Below are 20172 nucleotides of genomic sequence, written 5' to 3'. Positions count from 1 at the left end.
TGTTGCCACACAGCCAACATTACAGCTGTAATGAAGTCCATCCTCTTACAGGCTGAGAACACTAAATACTGTCAGAGCTTTCATTCTAAATAGTCACCAAATCATTTCTAATGACTAACAATGACTGCCTGCTCAGAAGAACACTTCAAAAGTCTCCGTTTGAGAAGTGCTGAGAACCTCCATTTCTCACTGACTTCCAGGGAAGTTAGGAGTTCATCCTTTCTCAGATCCCCAAAATTACCTTTTCTCTTGACATTTAGACAATGAATGATGGAAGTTTCCACATTTTAATTGTAATAGTCAATGGACAGATAGCAAACAAAATTGCTTATCAGCAATTGGTGATATGCCAAGGAATCTTATGGGAGCAGGAAAGAAAATGACTAATAACCATCGTGCAACGCAACACATTTTTAATGATTTCCACTCAGATAATGGCTCCTCACAGTGTTAGTACCTTTTTTGCCTGAACAAGGCTACCTTACCTGAACAAGGCTAAACCACAACATATTATGATTTTAAGTAAAGAAGTTTGCAAGAAAAATGTATATAAATGTCAGTGTGTACCCTTCAGGAATACTGAAACCCAGCCTTGTGTCTTGAGGTTAATTTTGAAATACTTCCACCTGCAATTTTTAAAAAAGTCACTGTACAACAATTATTTTCTATACGAAAACATAGATTCAGCATGGGAACAAAACTAAGAATGATTATAATCATTTGAAAGACACTGAGTTAGCATATGGATTTCATTGCCACTTACAGATTTTGGTCACTGAAACAAAAAGCTATTAATCAATATGTAAAAGCCATAAATTAACATAAACATTAATCATTCTAATACTCCCCCTGTGTCGGACGGATAATTTTTTTTGAGTCTTTCGTTCTGACATGTGCGCCTTCAGCTATCAGCTGGTTGACCTTTCTTAACACAATTAAACATTTTGGGCATTACAAATCTTACTGAAGTAAACATTTTGGAGACAGACAAATATCATGGATACATTTATGCCAAAAATATGGGGTCTGAAAACATGAGAGGCCCTGCCTCTCATGTTATTGCATTAGCTTTTAATAAGGGAGTCTGAAATACAGCATGAAATACGGCTAAAACAGATGAAATTCTAGTATTTCATAAACAGGTTCAATTTGCAGATGAGGGAAAAGACAACCATCTGTTTTACTTTCTGAAACCATTAATTGCTTGGGAAAGTGTAATGATATAACAACAGCCAGCCTTGTTTGGAGGAAGAAAGCATAAAAGCCCATAGCAGTTCAGCTCAACGACACACTCAGCATAAAATTATTGGAGGACAGAAAAGACAACAAATACTTTATCACTTTGAAAACTTGAAAAATACGAATATGCATTTATATAGACACAAAATAAGTTAAGAAAAGGACTTATTAAAGTCTCTCTATACCATAACATCAGACCTAGAATAAATTTGAGTTTGTACACATGATAAATCATTGTAATCTAGCAGAAAATTGATAAGCCAAGGACCATCAAAAGACTGTTTTGAGTAGCCTCCAGTTCAGCCATGCATAGCAATCTGTCAGCCACGGGGCTCTGTCTGCCCATCCTCCTTAATTAGGCGTGCTGCCTAGTGCAGCATCAGCCACAAATCTTTTGGTTCCAAGAGCTAATAATGTCCTCAGATAGCATGGGCTTAATTAAGCGTCTTCCAGACATTTTTGCAGACATTCCGGCAATAATCTTGTTTGGTAACAAACTATTAAAAAGAATTGACAGAGAAGAAATATATCAAGTTGTTACAGCAACTGAAGTTATTTGGGCTAGAATTATATGTCTGCAATTAAGGATTCTGTAACTCTGAGCAATTAAAATATCACTTTATTTGAAAACTAATTAATTCTAAACACATATTTTTCCCATGACAAAGTTTTATGATTGTTTAATTTATTCCATTCTAATTACACTTTAATTAATCTCCTCTTGTATAATATTATACTGTTATTCTGGCATTTGAGCAATGAAGACAATAAATTGATTGCAGCTCCGTTGTGCAAGAGCAGAAACTGTCATGCCAGTTTCAACACCATGTTTATTTATTTGTCTGTTCTATTACTTTTCCTTTCCTCCCACAGGGCATAGGAACATGAAACACAGTACAAATCAGGTGACATTTTGTCTTCTATACTTTCTTCTTCAAAGTGTGAAGAATAACAAGAGTTATCAGAATTAAGGAAAAGTATATGTAACATGATATTATATAATAAAACACAACCAACAGTAAATGAATTTATACTTCTAAAATACATCACTTATAAATGACTTATCAATTGATTCCTGATGTACAGGACCATGCCCAGAGCTGCTGGAAATGGAGCTGTTTCCATGAACTTTAAGGTCTGCTCAGGATCTGGCTTGATACGGTCAACAAAAAGGGAGAAAGAGACCAAATCCCATTTTCATACTGATCTTAAAATTAGATTAATTCAGTATCTTAGTAAGTTTTACAATCCACTGCATTTTAACTTTGGATCAAATCACTTTCAATTTAACTAAAACAAAAGTATATAAATTCTTTTATTTCTCTATAAATATTGTATTTGCATTAAACTCTGATAAAAGAAACATATACAAATATTTTATTGCACATGGAGTTAATAGTATTTTATTTTGCTTCGGTCATACTTGAGGTAAAAATGACTGTTGTTTACAGGCAGAAGTCTTGTTTTTTGTTTTTTTTTTAAATATGAACATCCCTGAAATTTGCAGTTCTTGCTCATTTGGTGGGAGGAGATACTAAGTAGTGACACTTTATGAAGACACAGTGAAGCAATCTACTTTTTACGTACTTTTAAAACTTCAGCTTGTGTTCCTGGCTGCATGCTTTTTTCTTCTTATGAAACATCCCCCTACTGTGTATGCCTTACCATGGAAGAGATACTGTGCAGAGGTAGGCAAATAAATTAAACTACACTGCAAGTTGAGCTCTGACAGTGCTCCTCAAAATATTTCTTTTACTTTAATGACACAGTTTACATTTCATAGAATTAAAAAGACAAGTACAAAATACATTCACAAAATATATATTCATTAAAAGAAGAAGAAAAGATTCCGTACTTCACTGAACAGGCTACGTACTTCACCAGCATAGAGTGAAGATGCATTTATATCAGAATATTGTACCTGTGTCCCACCCCCATGTTTGTATATCAATGTTTGTTTCATAACAGTTAAAAAATGCACTTTAAAACTGCGGATAGCAAACAAGATCAATTGATATAAACACAGAAGGCATACTAAATAACCAAGGGCAATTCCTATTTGTGACCTGCTCATGTTTTGAATTCCAAATTTTGTATCTGATCTATACCCGTCCAAACTGCCAGATGGTATCGGTGAGATGGCTCAGATGAGGGAGGGTTTGCAGGGTCTGTCCATTACACCAGGATTTCATAAAGCATTTCCTCCTTGTGAGGTTACCGCTTCTGCGTAAGTTACAACACATCTCCAAGACCACTGTTATTACAGGTCCTTCTTTGGAGATGGAGAAACTGGCAGGGACAGTAAGTGACCTCCCAAGGTGGCACAGTCTCTAAAACTGGGATTAGGACTCCACTCACTGAATCCAGGCACAGACTGTCCCTTCCCAGGGACACTGAGATTAATGGGCTACGTGGTATTTTAAGAAACAAAACAATGTGGACAGCCTGTATTGATTCAGTAGGTTAAAATTTTAAATCCTTATTCAGGTCAGAAAAATCTTCTCAAGGTCAGAAACACACTGCATTTCAGTAAAGACCATCGCATTTAGTACTTAATGTTTTACTTTCTCCAAGAACACCTTCAGCATTTAAAAGAAAGAGAAGACTTAGTGTTATGTACACCACTTTTAAATATATGACTCAAAATGACAGATTATTAAAAATTTTTATGTTATGAAATATCTTCCAAAATTCAAGCTTAATTACTAATAGTATGTGTCATTTCTGTACTAGGACTCCTAGGAAATACAACATAAGTATTTGGATAAGCCAAGTTATTGGAGAGCAACTTAGTCCAAGAAACCTTGCAGGGATCACTATAATTCCACTGCAAACAGGAATGACATTTACAAAGCAAATATTACCTGAATATCAAATGAAGAAATTAATGTTTATTTTAACAGTTTAGGCTAAGCTTACATTTTAGACATAACAGTTCTTTCATGCCAGTTTGATCACAAAACTCTATATCTATTTTAAGCACGTAGGATGCATTAGTTAAATATGCTCATCTCCAAGCAGAGAAGCATTTGCTCATATGCTAAACATTTAATTGTTACAATGTGAGGGATATTAATAAAAAAACAGTTCCACATTTAACAGGTTGAATACTAATGATGCTTAATTCCCAGTTTCTGATACTGACTGTTTCCTACGGCTGTGATGTTCTGACCAGTTCATTTCTCTATGTTCTAACGAGTTACACTAACTACTATTTATCAAATGGAGGGAAATAAACCCAAAGTTACAGACTGGAGCTGAAGGTTACACATTTAACGTCAAGCTTCACTCCTCTCATGCACCGTAAATTACTCCTGACCGAAAATGTAGTGAAAAATGCAACACTGTTTCACCACACTAATTTGAAACTTTGAACAATTCTGCCGTACCTGAACTTGAACTCCCAGCCTTTGAATTTGTGCTGAACAGCCCCCATTGTACCGCGCTTTTATGCTGGCAGGAACCAAAGTGTCAATCTTTCATCAGATAATCAGATTATGTCATGTTCTGACCAAATTCATTAGGAAAACTTTTACCAACCCTATTATCTCAAACCAGAAAATCTAGATCAAAGTATAACCGATTTTACAGCACAATAAAACTGTTATAAATATTTAAACACTAATTAAAAGGCTTCTTTTGTTAAAACTAAATAAATAATTGAAAGCTACTTCTGCTTATAAATGCTATCAAATGCAACCATATTTATCACGTTTCCAAGAAAAGCAGGTTCTATACATGGTGGAGAGTGGGGAGAAAAGCACTTAAAAGTCATTTGAGAAGATGGAGGGTTGCTACACTTTTAAATCATTTGCCTAAAGTAAGTCAAACTGAGCACTCATTCTGGTGACAAAGCATTAATCCCTGAATGTCTCTGTTAACTCTATTCACATTGGGCAATTGTATCTACCTCATGCAGATGTGTTGGATGGACACCAAATTCAAAAGGAGAGAAGAAATAATCTTTAGGGAAATCCTGCATCAATGATTCATTTCTCAGTAAATGCAATTGTATTGTAATATATTCTTCTCTTCCCAGAATATGCATGATCTTGTCTCCTAAAAAGGTAAATAACTGTAATTAACTTCAGCAGATGTATTTCCTACTTGTTGATCAGATATCACATCTGCATAAACCAAACACTGAATACAAATGTACTAAATACCTTCCCCTGTCTCCATTTCAGCTGGAGAGCAAGCATGGCATAAGAGGGAATCAAAGAATTCATATTAATATAATTAACAGCAAGGAACCAAGCTTAGACTAATCCATGAGCAGGAGAAGCAACAGGACAGTCATCAATACTGATTTCACATATTTTTCAGTACTACAATCAGATTCTCCATCTGTAACTCAAACTTTAAAAGTATGATAATTTACGGAAAGGAGATTAATTTAGCCATTTTGAGTCAAAGACTTATTTCATAGCTTCATCCCAAATCCTGTATATTGTTAGGATCCCTTTCCCCTTTGAAGACTTAGTGAATGATTGAAGCTTCTACTTTCTGAGAAACAGATAACACAAGACTAGTAATCTGACTCTAAGCCACTGGATAAAGGCAGTTTGTTTCCTCTTAGCCCATCTGTCAACACCTCTTCAGTAATTAGTCCTAATTATTACAAAGGGCTAGCCTCCTATTCGCATTATTAAATCAGAAATAGTATCATAGCCAGGTATCTTTCAACGCCTACCAGACTGGCGACCTTCGATTTCATTGAATCTTCTATCAGTATCCGCCTTTGGAAGAGCCTCGGCAGTAATTTTAGCATCAGCTTCAAAGATGCAGATCCCACAGTGGAATTCCAGGGATGCATTCATATACACACCCACATCATGTGACAGGAGAGCAAGCAACACAATTGACCTTTGCATTGTTCTCTAAACTCCTGTGATATAAAACACACATTTCTATTTTACACAATGGAACTGGTTTTTGCCTGCGTGCTTCGAAGTGCTCCTTTGAACTAAATGCTGATAGGAAGAATAGTGAAACTGTGTATAAAGATGAAGGTCAAATCTTTGTTAGGAAAACAATACATCTGAAACTTTTTCTCAGATCAAGAGAAATTTGCAAGGAGTAAACAGTAACTAAAAATATTCATGAATGTATTTAAGTGTGAAGATTTAAAAGGTTTCTTTTGTTTATTTTTGCCATATAGCTGAAGTACTTCCCCAGAAAAGTGGAACACAAAAGGATGATGACATCCAAACTCTGACAGAACCACAGCTCAATTAGCTAAGTCTTTAGTCAGACTGCTTTAAGCTCTTTATTTGTGTTAACATTTATTTCATTGAAACAAGAGAAAAGAAGATATTCCTAAGAACCAAACACTCCATTACTTTTGATGACAAGCCAAACGCGTTGCGCCATCACACACCTGAGACCACAAGTGAGGATTTGTTTACAGTGGATTTCTCATCAACAGTGGAGCAGCACCAGTTTCCTCAGACACAATGAGCTGTACTCGTACAGTTTATGGTTTGTGGAAGTATTCCTACTAAAAGCTTGTGCCCAGAGTACAGGAACTACACATATATTCAAAAGTCTCCATATGAACAAAGCCCACATTCTCTGATTAAAGCAAAGAATGTTTTTGTTGAAAAGCTTAAAGTTACACAAAAACCCTCAAAACATACAGAAGACAATTTCTTTTACAAAAAACTTTCACTCGAACACATTTTGAAGAACTTTTCCATGTCCTATATTAAAGTGAAATAGTGATTTCCCCCCCCCCCCCTTTTGCAGGTCTTCTCTAAATGCTACAGATGTAATAAAAGAGTGAGCTGCTATATAAGAAGCAGTAGCCTAAAGCCTTGGAGGGAGTTGGACAGGCATGGAACAGGGTGCTTGGGGAGGATGCTCCAAACTGCAGGGCTGCCACCCCAGCTCTGGGGTGTCACTAAAGCCCATTGCCTGGAATAGGGACCATGACCCAAATTCTGGGTCCCTAACCTGTGGATGTTGGCTGGCCCAAAGTTCCCGTTGTTTCACTGGCTCAACTTGGCCTACTTGGAACTAGCACAAAGACATCTCAGTAGCACACAGTACTGGAGCATGAAGAAACTACTCTGATCCAGCTTCCTGCATACCTTCGTGCCAGAGCACTCATGGCACCACACAGCTTCACTGCACCTGGATAGCTTTACCCTTCTGAGATAACCAAAACTCACTGCCAAGAAAAATAAACACACAAACTTAAAATTCATTTTCCAAGTTGTACATTTTCCAAATAAATGCCATGTTAGTGGCATGCACAGTAACAGGCAGGCATTTGACTATCAGTGCATCAGACTTTAAAACACATTAATATTTCAGGAATCAACAATGCAGTATTAACACGCTACCATTTTTTTTTCTTGATTATCCTTCTGAGAATTCAGTGCACTAACAATAAAACCTTTTAGAAGCAGAACATGGTATGGTACTGTACGACAGAAAAAAGTGCCCTGCAAGGTCAGATGACTAGTCCATCCAGCCTAGTACCCGATTTCCACCAGTGCCATGCTATTTAGAGATACTGTTTAGGAAAAAGAAGCATGGCTGCTTTTGCAGACCCTTCCTCCCAGCCCCCCATACGCCTCCATGCATAACTGCTATATAAATGATGTTACAGGGCACGAAATTTCACTGTTAATTTGTAGTTCTGCTGTCTAATCTCTTTTGAACTTGCTGATACCCTTGCCTTCGCTACCTGCCATGGTGAAAAATTCACCACCTGTTCCAGAAAGTTCCACAAAATTAAAGATTATTTCCTTTTCTTTGTTTTAAACCTGATTACCTACTACCTTCACTAAATGCCCTCTAGTTCTTACAGTGCAGGACTTGGAGGGCAACAGTTACATATTTTTCTTTTTCATCGATTTCATGATTTTATAAATCTCAGTGATAAATACCTGTCTTCCTCTAAACTAAAGAGTACCAGACTTTTCAATTTCTCCTCATATGACAGTTGTTCCATATCCCCAAATTGTTTCAGTTGACATTTTCTGCACCATCCCTAACTCCACTAAACCCATCTGGAAAAGCAGAGAACTGAACATACTACTTCAGATATGAGCCCAGTGAGGTTTTCTTAGTAGCAGAGTGACATCTTTGATGAGAGAAATCTTCACTGACATCAAAAATCACATCACTTTCAAGAGAAAAGTTATTTTTTCCTGCAACAGAGATCATTACAACTAATACACCTGGCACAGGAAGTTATCTTTGGTCCCAATGGTTAGGGATTTCTCCTGCAGATTAAGCCAACAGAGAAAAGGCTAAGTGTAAGTGTACTGTCCAAGGATCTACATCCGGAAGAAATAGCACAATATTTTAATAGCACTTCCTGAAACACCTGGATTTCCTGGAATTAACAGTTAAAACCCCAGAGGAATTGATAATCTTCTTTGACCATCCAAGCCTAGCAGACTGCTGCCCTACACCACTGTGTACATTTCAGGGAAAAATTTTAAAGGTCCTATCTGCTTCACATAAATGCTTGAGAACTCTTGTCCATTTTTATAGCTGTAAGCCCTGCAGCTTCCCTTGCTGATGTGGGCCAAAATCCTTCTTATATATCACGCTAGGAGCTACTTCTCTCTGTTCCCAGCTACATGCATTTAAATGGCATACTTGATAGTAAAACAAATACTTCCCTACCATAAGGTTACTTTGTATAATGCAGAAATGTTGGGAGTGGCAATGAGTTGCCTTGATTTTCATTTAATGTCATTAACTTCCATGGAAGTAGAAGTGTTTGGGTCAAAGAGACGCAGCAACTATAAAAGCATATGTGTACAATGCAATCTCAAAAGAAAACAGAAATCAGAGTCCAGCAGGAGAACAAAAGGAAATATCTCTTTGTTCCTGCTGCATGAGCCACCCAAGCACTGTGGAGACAGTGCTGAAATCTCCTCAAGACTGTGCACGACAGTGCTGCAATGCAACCACAGCCTTGCCTTGGCCTTACTTCAACCACACATGCCCAAGTCTACCAGCAAGAAACAAGTGGGACACAGGAGCCACACCTCCCTGTAGACACCCAGAAATGTCTGTCTCAAACTGGCAATGAGACGGATGGATCCCAGGGCCTTTATCTGCCAGTTTTGCTCAAGTGCAGAGAGAAAAATGAGGTCCCATGGTCCCAGTGCAGTTCTCACAAGAAGAAATGAGATCTGGGCTTCATGATATGGTTAGCAAACAACTTCTGCAAAGCACATGTTCATTTTTATATACTGCAAATTAAAATGCTTTGTAGGAATGCACTTCTGCCTGCAGCTTCCTCGGTTCCCTCCATGGTTCAAAATATTACAAACATCAATAATTACACAAAGGCAGCACCACTCAACTAACCCTGATTTTAAAGAGATTACTTGCATAGTAAAGATGACACACATCGTCAACAGGCATGGCACGTTAACTTAGCAATTGACTTTAGATCTCTCAGAAGACCAAAGTCTTCATCATAATGTATTTTGTATAAAACCAAGACTACAGTTTAACCTACAAGGTCTCTGGTATGTTCCTTTCTCAAATCTGCAAGTACTAGTTTCACGGAAGAAGCCTGTGCCAAAATATATTATACCTACTAAGGCAATAAATTCTTCGTGGATGAGGTTTTATACATAAATTACCTTCATTTGCAGTCTCTGAATGCTCTTCTAAATTTTATGGGATAATATGAATTATGAGCACCCATGTATTCCTTGTAGGTATACTGTGAGACAGGTTTTTTCTACTACTTGCAAAACGTTATGCAAGGGAGTTATACTCTACACCTCTCTCCCCCCACCCTTGTTGAATAAATGTGATAAACCAGACCAGTCAGTTGCTTATGAGAAGTATTCAGTCTGCTATAAAGATATGTATGTATTAATTAGTCTATCTAGGATTAAATGTGAATTACATGGTTAAACAAAAGCATTAAAAATATCAGAAAGGTTTTTTCTAAACCTTATAATCTTAGATTTCTTAAACTTGGTTAATTTTTGGTTTAGTTACTGGTACATTTATGGTTTGGCAAGACAACTTCTTTTAAATAAATTGTACATTTAAAGAGCACAATTTATATTTATTTGAAGTTACCATTGTAATCTTTACAAAACTTGGCCGGATTTCAGTGGCTGGGCTTTAGGTATTTTGCTGGTTCTGCTGGATTTTTAAAACCCCAGAGATCTGGGAATGGAATGAAGCTGTTCACTGTTATTATTAGTCTCTAGTAAATACTGTTAGTGACCCACTGGAAGCTAAATCCTAGCCATTCTTCATATATCTGTTGTAGACCGGGTGCTTTGGACTCACTTTATACACAACATTTGCCTCAGAAGCAAGGTTCCAGGTTTCCACATGAGCTCTAATATCACGGATCACTAGAAATGTGAACTGGCAAACAGTATCTGGACTCCAATTCTACAAATTGCTGTAACCCCACTATCTGAAACTGCTTAGTAGTTCCAAAGGCTTCACAAGAACAGGTCCAGGATCAGTCACTTTTCCAAAAGGACACATCGCTGGTCGACTATATTGAACAGCACCTACTCACAGCCACTGAAGCTGAGAGGCCACAGACAGCAGGAATGGTACATGTGGTGTGGGAATGCTTGCCTTGCTCCCACGACAGCAAGCGAAGGATCAGGCAAGAAGGCTCATAACAAGATCAGACAAAAGAGAAAACACTGAATCATATTAAAGTAATTACCAGAAAATAAGACTTCTGCAAAATATTTGCAATCAGCTTGCTTGAGCCTTCAGGCTCAGTCTTGCACTGGGCTGCCTGTAGCAGCACCACCCCAGGAGGTGCACCAGGAAGAGCGGCTGACTCAGTCGCAGTTCCTCCCTGGCTCCTTCCTCCCGCATGGCAGAACAAATAACTGCACCCTGTCCCACCGCAGCACTCCCACGTTACTCCGAACGAGCCTGGCAGGACAGAAAGCCACAGCCCTGCTCCCCCTCTGCTTGCCCTACTTCTGGGACATTGAGGAAGGAGCAGGCACTGTCTCTTCACCTCACTGTCTCTCTTCTCCATCTCCCCACACCCAAAACTGCTGTCTAAAGCGGCCATATGGGACACATTTACTTCTCACTCCTGCCCTGGGGTGCTACTAGGAACAGGAATAATCTAGCATGGAGATAGCATCAGCATGAAAGAGAAGAGAATCCTAGTTAGGAAGAACATATGTCGTCACTAGATAATGATAACCACATTTAATGGGCAAAAGCATGAAGGCATGAATTTCAGAGATTTTCCCCTTATTTTAAAAATAGGGGCTTATTATAAAAATGCCCAATTACACCATCAGGCACTACACAATATTTATGATACAAAATCACTATAATTAAATGCTAAGTGCTGATTTCAATTATTTAGCAGTGGAGCAATAAAATAAGCAAATGCCTTCAGAATGTTATTTTCATAGAGAAATCACAGAATAGAAAAGTAGCTAAAAAATGACCTGTCAGACATGCCACCTTAGACATCCCACAGTAAGATTTAAACTGCAAGGATTCTCAGATCCATTTTTTTGCTGCAAGCTTACAGTGGAGCTAGTATATGGGAAAAGAGTGAATTCCTGCTCTGACTGGGTTAGTTACCATGTCATCTTAGAACTAGACACTTGGGAAAAACCAAGGCATATATACAGGCTAAAAATAGTGAAGTTCTGAAGCAGTGAGGCAGTTCAATCCAGTGGCAATGTCTGCACATGCCCCTCCACTAAAGGACCCAGGCTGTGTTCATTAGTGCTGGAAAACTTTGCAAGATTATATTAAAAAAATATTTTTAATTGAAAAAATAGTTCCAAAACATAACCTTTCTTGAGAAATAGCATCCAAATCACTGGACATAAAGGACATTCCCAGTAGATATTCTCAATACTATCTGTCATAGACGAGGGGGGAAAAGACTGCCATATTAAATATTACTAATTCAATTCTGGGGCTAAGTAACACTCCTGGACAAACGGTAATAAAAACATCAAGCAAGCAGGAGTGAAGCTGTGCCAAACCAGGTGCTGTACTGTCCTTAAGCAGGACACAGTGCACCCTGTCCTCACCAGGGACAGGACTCTGTCAGCCAGTGTCATGAAAGTGGCCATGTCACTTTCCTTTCTTCTTGGTATAACTGATTTTACATAAAGGAAAGACCTCCAGCACAGCTCCAAATTTGCAAGGCTCAAGTGCTGATTATTCCTTGTTTCCTTACATCCTTCTCATTTACCAAGAACAAAACAAAACTCGTTGAAGAACACATTTTAAGGCAGGAATAATGATCCTTCCCAACCGCACGGTTCCATTTTTATTGCAAATAAAACAACCCTGAAGGCCCTTCCATTAGCTCCACAGGCTGGGAGGGAGCGGGAAGAATGATGTGTTACGCTACAATGGAGGAAGTACATACGCCAACTGGAAAAACGGACTATAAAAAGCTTTTCTTACACAAACACGAGGAAGCAACCAACACCCTCAATTGTTGAAGTGAAAGGAGGGAGGTGTAAATACACAACTAGAAAAAAAATTAAATTAAAAAAGTCCAGCATGCATCGCATGTTCCCAATTACTCTTAGATTTGAGAGTCGGGTTCGCTAAGGTCAAACTGTTACTAACAGCAAAAGAGCACAAGTGCTGTGTAACTGTAGCAGGCTGGAGACCTTGCTGCTCAGATTGTCACCTGTTTTTTGTCACAGCACTATGGACTCTCTCCCTCTCTGCAACCTACTGCAAGTCTGGTGAGGAGTCCTCTGCAGCGGGAATGAGGGATCAGGGTGCAAAAGCCAGACCACGGTGCTGTGTTGCAGGAAAGGTGTGGGCTAGCAGGGCAATCAATTCTGCTCCAAGGGCCTTTCCTAAGCTGCAGCATCCCCAGCTGTGTGTCAGGAACGCATCCCCTCCAGTCAGTACTGTAATGTGGTTCACCCAGCTCGGAACCAGCGTGGCAGCATCTTGTATGTCAGAGAACAAAACAATCAATGGGTCTAACACAGGGGAAAGAATTCAAAGTACAGCTTCAGAAGGTTAAACAGGCCCATTACAAAAGAGAAAATTTATTAGAGCAAATAGCTAAATACCAGCAGGCCAGAGATGCAAATTCTAACAAGGCAGATGGGAAAAATGAGGTAGACAGTGAAGTTGGCTGCACTGAGTTTACCTCCTTTGGAGAGACTGCTACCTGGGCCTTTGCACTGGGCAATACTCAGTTGGAACCAGCCATCACTGATCCAGGCTCACACACTTCCATGTCCCAAGAAACAGTCCCATACATCAAAGTATTCTGATCCCTAGCAACATAAAGCCTCTAAGAGAGATAGAATCAAAAGAAAGCTCTCATGATGATCTACTGCCATTCGGTAGTCTCACATCTTTGCATTAAGGTAATTTTCCTTGTCCATGAACCTGTATTGACTCACGGCATTTAGCAAAGTCATAACTCTCTAGTTACAGAGCTTGAACTTGTCAACAATTATTTAGTGCATATAATGGAGCTAGGTCAGAACATAGATACACAGTCCAGAGATTCACCTAGTCCTTACAAAGACATTCCTTCCCCAGTCAGCCACTGTATGAAAGGACATTAAAGGTAAAGGTTTGGCTATGCAACGAACCTGTAGCTTCAAAGTAATTTCACTTAGAAATTTCTCACACGGTTTTGAGTATCTACCACTTATAAATGACTACAAATTAAAACCAGAGAAGTCATCACACAACATTCAAGGGGAAGCAGATAGCCTACATTCTCTCCTGCCCCCAGGACATGTCAAGCTGTTTTGGGATTTTTAAAAATAACAAGAAACACACTAAACACTTGGACAATACAGACCTACCAATCTGGGATAAAACTGCATTCTTCTTCCCCTGCTGCTTACTTAGAGAAGGTGTTAGCATTGCTTTGCCCAGAACACACAGAAAATGACACAGCTTAGCACTTCAAACACCAGGAGAGTCAACACAGAAGAAACCAGCCTGCTTTGTCCCTGGCTTTAACGGTCAATGCAAAACAGGATACTGGATTCTTGAGTATGTTTTCTTTATTCTGCAGAAGGCACACAAAGGAGTTCTGATAGGCCATTCTCCCCCCAGATTTCAAACTGAGAGTCCATGGCTTTACAGAGGTCTGCTCAGACACGGCTCTGAGGAACCTCCTTCCTAGATGGCTCTCATTCTCCCACCTTTATGTCTCTGCTCACTTTATCTCATTGTTTGGGTGGGTTTATGGGTGGCTGCTGTTGTTTTTTTCGCATTAAGTGTGTCCGTGGGTCTCTCCACAACTCAGGCTGTGTACACTTAAAGTCTTTAATACCTTTTGTTTGCAGCTCTACTTCGTAGTGTCCTATCACTGACTGTATGACATTTCTTCTCTCAAATTGTCTCACTGCTTTCTCAAGTAAAACTAGCACTGTGGACTGCCAACTGATTCCTGACAATTTATTAATATGTGCAGGGCATCATGCCAATTCTACAACGTGAATTAAGAAAATATAATCTTCAAATCTTACATTTTCCTTTTTCTAGTTGTTACGAAGTTACTTTCTTGATATTCAAACTCAAATCTTGATAATAGAGACTTGATTTTAAGAGGAGGCAAGCAGAAATTTCTCATCAACTGAACAAGTTGTGCTATGCTTCTGGGCACACATTACAGTATCTTTTTCGCATCACACCTACTCTACTAAATATACAAAACACAGTGCAAGTGATAGTTTTGTCAGCCACCAGCTAATCAAATGAAAAATTATTAGGCTTAGAAAAATAATAAAAGCAGAAGCCAGCTGTGCGTTTGTTGGATGAAAATCCCAGTGTCTCCCATGTTAGCTCATGTGTATTTCAATTTCTGGGAAGAAAATAATGGGAGTTTCTCCACCCTTTCTCATGTGAGCCATAAAACAGATTTATTACCTAGGATATATTTTGTGTTTTCTCCTGAGGAAAAAAGAAAGTGGTGGAACAAGTTCATTTTTTTCCCTTCTACAACAAGGATTTTCTTTATAATAAACACAGAGCTTAATTTTGGTATCATATGGCCCTTCTATTTAATGCTCTGGTCACACTTTTTGCCTTTCTAAATCTTGAATTGTTGCATTTTCATTTCAGTAGGGAATCTACAGCTGCTCCAGCTGTCTGAGTGTGAAAAGTCTGTCCTAAGATTCCTATCTGGTGTGTTTTAAAGCAATGTCCTTCTCTCCCCTAAATCAAAGAAATTTAGAATCTACTGAAAAACTATCAAATAACTAAAACAAAAAGAAAAGCTAAACATTAGTCTATGTTTCTTTTCATATAGTTCTTGCTCAGCTTCACCTTACATCCAACTGTCACCCAGCAGCTCTGGGAAACTTAGACTGCACTCTCAAAGGTTTAGGACAGGGTTGCATCTCATTTGGGAAGGTTATCCTGTACAAATAACTATTTTTTTACTGTAATGGTCACCTTCTGACCTTTAAAAATAAATCATGAAAGAGGAAATTTGCTGACTAAAAGATTTTTTTTGCTCCTAAGACTCCTAATTTGCTCACAGTATGATGTAACACTTCTGAAAGACCTGTGCTGGTAAACCATTTATAGAAAAAGTGACTTCCCCCATAACTTTCACTTTTGAGACACAAAATAGACTGATTCCTATTTAAAACACTAGTGGTCTGGAAACGTTCACGACCAATATACACCTTTTTTAAATGACATCCAGTAACACCATTTTTTTAAAGTAAATCTGTTGACTCCAATATTTGTAGCCTAAACGTGCTTTACGATCTCCCATTGCTAACCAGCACCTATTGTTTAATGAGTCACTTTTCTCAACATGGCAAACCTGACATCTCTCAAAGTTTCAGTTCTTTCAAATAATCCCATGATATATGAGCATTTACACAAAGTCATAAATGCCAATGAGACAATTTTTGAAATGACGAGCTACGCCATCATTAGCTGCATATAATTAAAATGTACCATAGGAAGTGTATTCATTACAGTTGTGAAATTATTTTATTGCTTATGAAGAGAAAAAAAATGCACTTTTAATGATACAACTGTGCCAGCAAAGAGCTCAAAAGGAAGCTGGCTTACTTGGGTAAAACTGTGCAGGTTTTTTTTGTAGCTTTGTTTCGTTCTCATTGTTCTGTGATCACCTACACTGCTCCACAGAGACCAGTAATTTGGAAAATAAAACTCCAGTTGCTGAAGCAGTTTTAAAGCTATTACTAATCTGAAATCCTTCACTTGTACTACCACGTATATTCTAGTGCAGTCAAACTGCACCCTTACAAAGAAAGCGTAAATCCATCCACACAGGTATTTCAGGGAGCAAAATACTATTACTGCCGCTAGACTTACCTTTTTCCTTTATGAAGACATACAAATAAAATAAACATGTAATACTGTATTGAGATTCCAAGTTTGTACAGAAGAAATGTATCAGCATTAAAACTCAGAAGAGATGTCCAAAAAGCAAAGTTCAACCTTTTTTTAAATGACTAAGTTTCTCTTCACAATGCCAGAAATATCACTAGCGTGTATCTATAATCCAGCTGCAACAAGACAATTTATTACTGAAGAGCAGTGATAGTAGCTATTTTCCCCAATGAAGACAGTGCTTCATAGCATATAATTTTGAAAAATCAGAATCCTCAGGGTTAAATTTCCCATATGAGCTAATTAGCAAAGACTGGTTTACAGTTACTACTGATCCTATGAAACAGTACATTGTTATGGCTGAGCTTGCAGAAGAATAGTACTCAAATGAAAAATAAGACATATACAAACCTGAAGCATAATACAGCCTGATGTACTACATGGTAGAGAGCCAAAAAATATGTCTCTTTAGAATGTAAGAACATATACAGGTCAGTAGTTTAACATTTCTTTGCAAAAAGAAACTCACAGTATTCGAAAATGCTCAGAAAAAGCATAACATACTCAGTCAACACATCTGCTCCCTAAATACCTTACAATCCCAGGATTGTAATTCCAGTGATTAAAAATAAGTCTCTACACCAATTAACCAAAATCAGACATCTATCTGATATTAGAATCCGGCACCTATTCCAGTGCATGCACCAACATAATTTCCATCTGCAGAATCTTTATAACTGATAATGACACATCCAAGCCAGAACAAACAGAGTTAGATTTGCTGATCGCAGGGTATTTTTAAAACAAGAAAGAACTAGTTTACCTGTAAATCAATAAAAATGCTAATAGGAATCATTAAAAACCAAGAAGTTACTCCAGTAGCTTTTAAAAAATCTAGTAATTTAGTTAAAAATAAAATTTACAACGTTTTTATACTTCCTGTAACTTAGGCAGACAGGACACATTTTTAATGACATTTCCCAGTGACTAAACCCCTTCTAAAAGCTTCACCGAAATGTTACTAAAATTGGGGGTTACTGGAAGAAGCTTCGGAAGACTGACACATCACAAAGAGACTGCGCAAGAAAGTGTGGCAAAATGCGCCTCAAAACAATTCCAGGGAAAAAGTTACACACTTGCTGAAGCAGTTTTTAAACTATTACTAATCTGAAATCCTTCACTTGTACTCATCTTATTTTTAGCAGAGCACACACCATGCCTGCTTTTTACCCTTCTCATTTCAAAATGAAGCTGCTGAATCTGGAACCGGGATTATTTCCTACTCTAAACTGGCATTTAAGGGAGTTGTACAAGGCATTTTCCTTATTTCAAACAACCAGTACTACTGAGCAGAAAAACCACACAGCAGAAGAACGCCAGTGTCGGAAATTAGTGCGCAATGTCCCCAAGCACTGCGGGATGCACTCGGAACAAAGCGGCCGCGCTGCCGTGCCGGTGACAGGCGCTGCCCCGCCGTGGGCCAGGGCTGCCGCCAGAGGGCGATAGCGAGCGAGCCGGCAGAGCCAGCTATGAGCCCAGCTCGGGCTGATCAGAGCAAGAGCGCTAACCAGTTGATAAATACAGTATTATTTTTCGTATTACCATATTATATTTAACAGTAATATGTTTTCTTTTGTAAATGATTTCCACTGAAAGGTATTAAAGCACTTTTAGGTGTTCCTGAGGACTGCCACTTCACTTTTGCAAATGAGTGACCCACCTGAGGCTGTGCCTTCCCTGGGGAGAGACCCACCTGAGGCTGTGCCTTCCCTGGGGAGAGACCCACCTGAGGCTGTGCCTTCCCTGGGCAGAACCATGCTCGGTACTCAGCCAGTGCTGCTCCCTGCCTTACCTCAAGCAATGTCTCTGTCACTTAAATACCTAAAAAATACTTACTTCTATTGGTCATAAAATTTCTGGGATTATTACAGAGAGTTGTAAAACTCAGTACATCAGAACTGTGAGCTCCATTACTACTAGGTTTAGTGCTGATATTGACGTCTGATAGGGTGTATCCTGAAATCAAGGCACACACACCTGAGTTGCTGCTGCCAGAGGAGCTCCTTCATGGACTGTCCAAGCAAACTGCTGCAGAGCATCAAGGACATGGAAACCCTAACCAAAACGTCACTTTTCTCAAGCCTCCCTTCAGCCACAGATGTGGCATCTCCCTCACCGTCCTAGCTTGGGCTTCTTCCCACCGCCGCTGCAATGGGGCTCTGTGGGGCTCTACAGGGCCGTGCGAGGCTCTGAAGGGCCGTGAGGGGCTGTGGGGTCATGAGGGGCTCTGGGGTCGTGACTTCGGGGCCGTGGGTCTGTGAGGGACTCTGAGGAGTCGTGTGGGTCTGTGAGGGACTCTGAGGTGTCGTGAGGGTCTGTGAGGGGCTCTGAGGTGTCGTGCGGGTCTGTGAGGGGCTCTGAGGGGCCGTGCGGGTCTGTGAGGGGCTCTGAGGGCCCGTGCGGGTCTGTGAGGGGCTCTGAGGGCCCGTGAGGGTCTGTGAGGAGCTCTGACGGGCCGTGTAGGTCTGTGAGGAGCTCTGAGGGCCCGTGAGGGGCTCTGAGGGCCCGTGCGGGTCTGTGAGGGGCTCTGACGGGCCGTGCGGGTTTGTGAGGGGCTCTGAGGGGCCGCGCGCCGCGGGCGGGAGATGACACTGCCCCCGTCGCGCGCTGCGCACGCGGCTGCCAAGCCTACACCGCGCCGTTGCCGTGGCGACGCCCCGCGCATGCGCCCAGCGCCACCGCCCCCTCCGGCCCGTGAGGCGGCGCCGCGCCCGTGACAACGGAGCCATCCAGGTCCCACCCGGCCCCGCCGCCGCCCCCGCGGCCGAGCGCGGAGTCCCCCCCATCCTCCCTCGCCCTCGCTCACCGAGCGCTTTTCCGCCCGGTGGGGTGGGAGCGCGACAGCGATGATTCGGCGATCCCCGCGGGAACCAGGCGGACGCGGAGGAGCGCCGAGCCCCTCGCGTGACGTCACAGGGACAGCGGGAGATGCGCAGGCGCGGTGCGCGGCCGCTGGTCCCTGGCGGGTCGGGGCAGGTCGGGGCTGCTCGGGGGTTTCCATCGGGGGTCTCCAGCCGGGGCTCCCGCCCAGGGCAACCCGCCGGGGTCCCCGCGGAGCAGCCCCGCTCTGAGCGCCCTACGAAGGGGCTTGGCGCCCGTAACCGAGAGGATACTGCCTGCACCGGGAGGCCGAACGTGTCACTGCCTCGTGGGGCGGCGGGGCAGACACGAGCTCTGAGCCAGCCGGGCAGGGCTCGCCGGGGCGCTGCTGCCGGGCTGTCGCTGCTGTGGAGCCTCTCGGTCCGTGTGTGGCTCGGGCGATTCCCCACAGCTGGCTGGGAGGGCCGGGCAGTGAGGTGCGCGCTGGGCTGTGATATGGGCTCTTTACCGCTCTGCTTGCACAGCATCCGTTTATCAGGTGCTTCGCTGAGCATGACATTCCTGAGGTTATTTGCCACTCCGGCAACCACTGTCAGCCTTTAACAGGCCCCTGTTGCTCTCCAGCTACACCAAGACTCGCTCTAGGAAAGCAAATAAACCATTTGCTTGTGTCACCTGTCTAGGAGTTAAAAGCCGTGTCGTTTATGTAGTTTTTCAGAAGGCTGTGTTGCTGTA

At 40.8% G+C, this 20172-nt stretch overlaps 1 protein-coding gene across 3 annotated transcripts in view; it reads right to left on the bottom strand.

Annotated features, from left to right (window-relative positions):
* Positions 1-19594, bottom strand: part of GNB1L (G protein subunit beta 1 like) — a 42105-nt gene extending 22511 nt beyond the window's left edge. Inside the window, exon 1 of one of the 3 annotated variants that reach the window (XM_085075826.1) lies at positions 19424-19594. The gene's annotated coding sequence lies outside the window, so the exon portion shown is untranslated. Of the gene's footprint in view, positions 1-18594; positions 19198-19423 lie in introns of those variants that run through there. The other 2 variants (XM_085075822.1, XM_085075823.1) reach the window with 2 other exon arrangements.
* Between the last annotated feature and the right edge of the window lie 578 nt (positions 19595-20172).

The sequence above is a fragment of the Lichenostomus cassidix genome, chromosome 15 (assembly GCF_008360975.1).
Source record: "Lichenostomus cassidix isolate B80296 chromosome 15, HeHo_3.0, whole genome shotgun sequence".
Taxonomy (NCBI): Eukaryota; Metazoa; Chordata; class Aves; order Passeriformes; family Meliphagidae; genus Lichenostomus; species Lichenostomus cassidix.
Note: the sequence above shows the minus strand (reverse complement) of the source record. Positions and strands in the feature narration are given on the sequence as shown.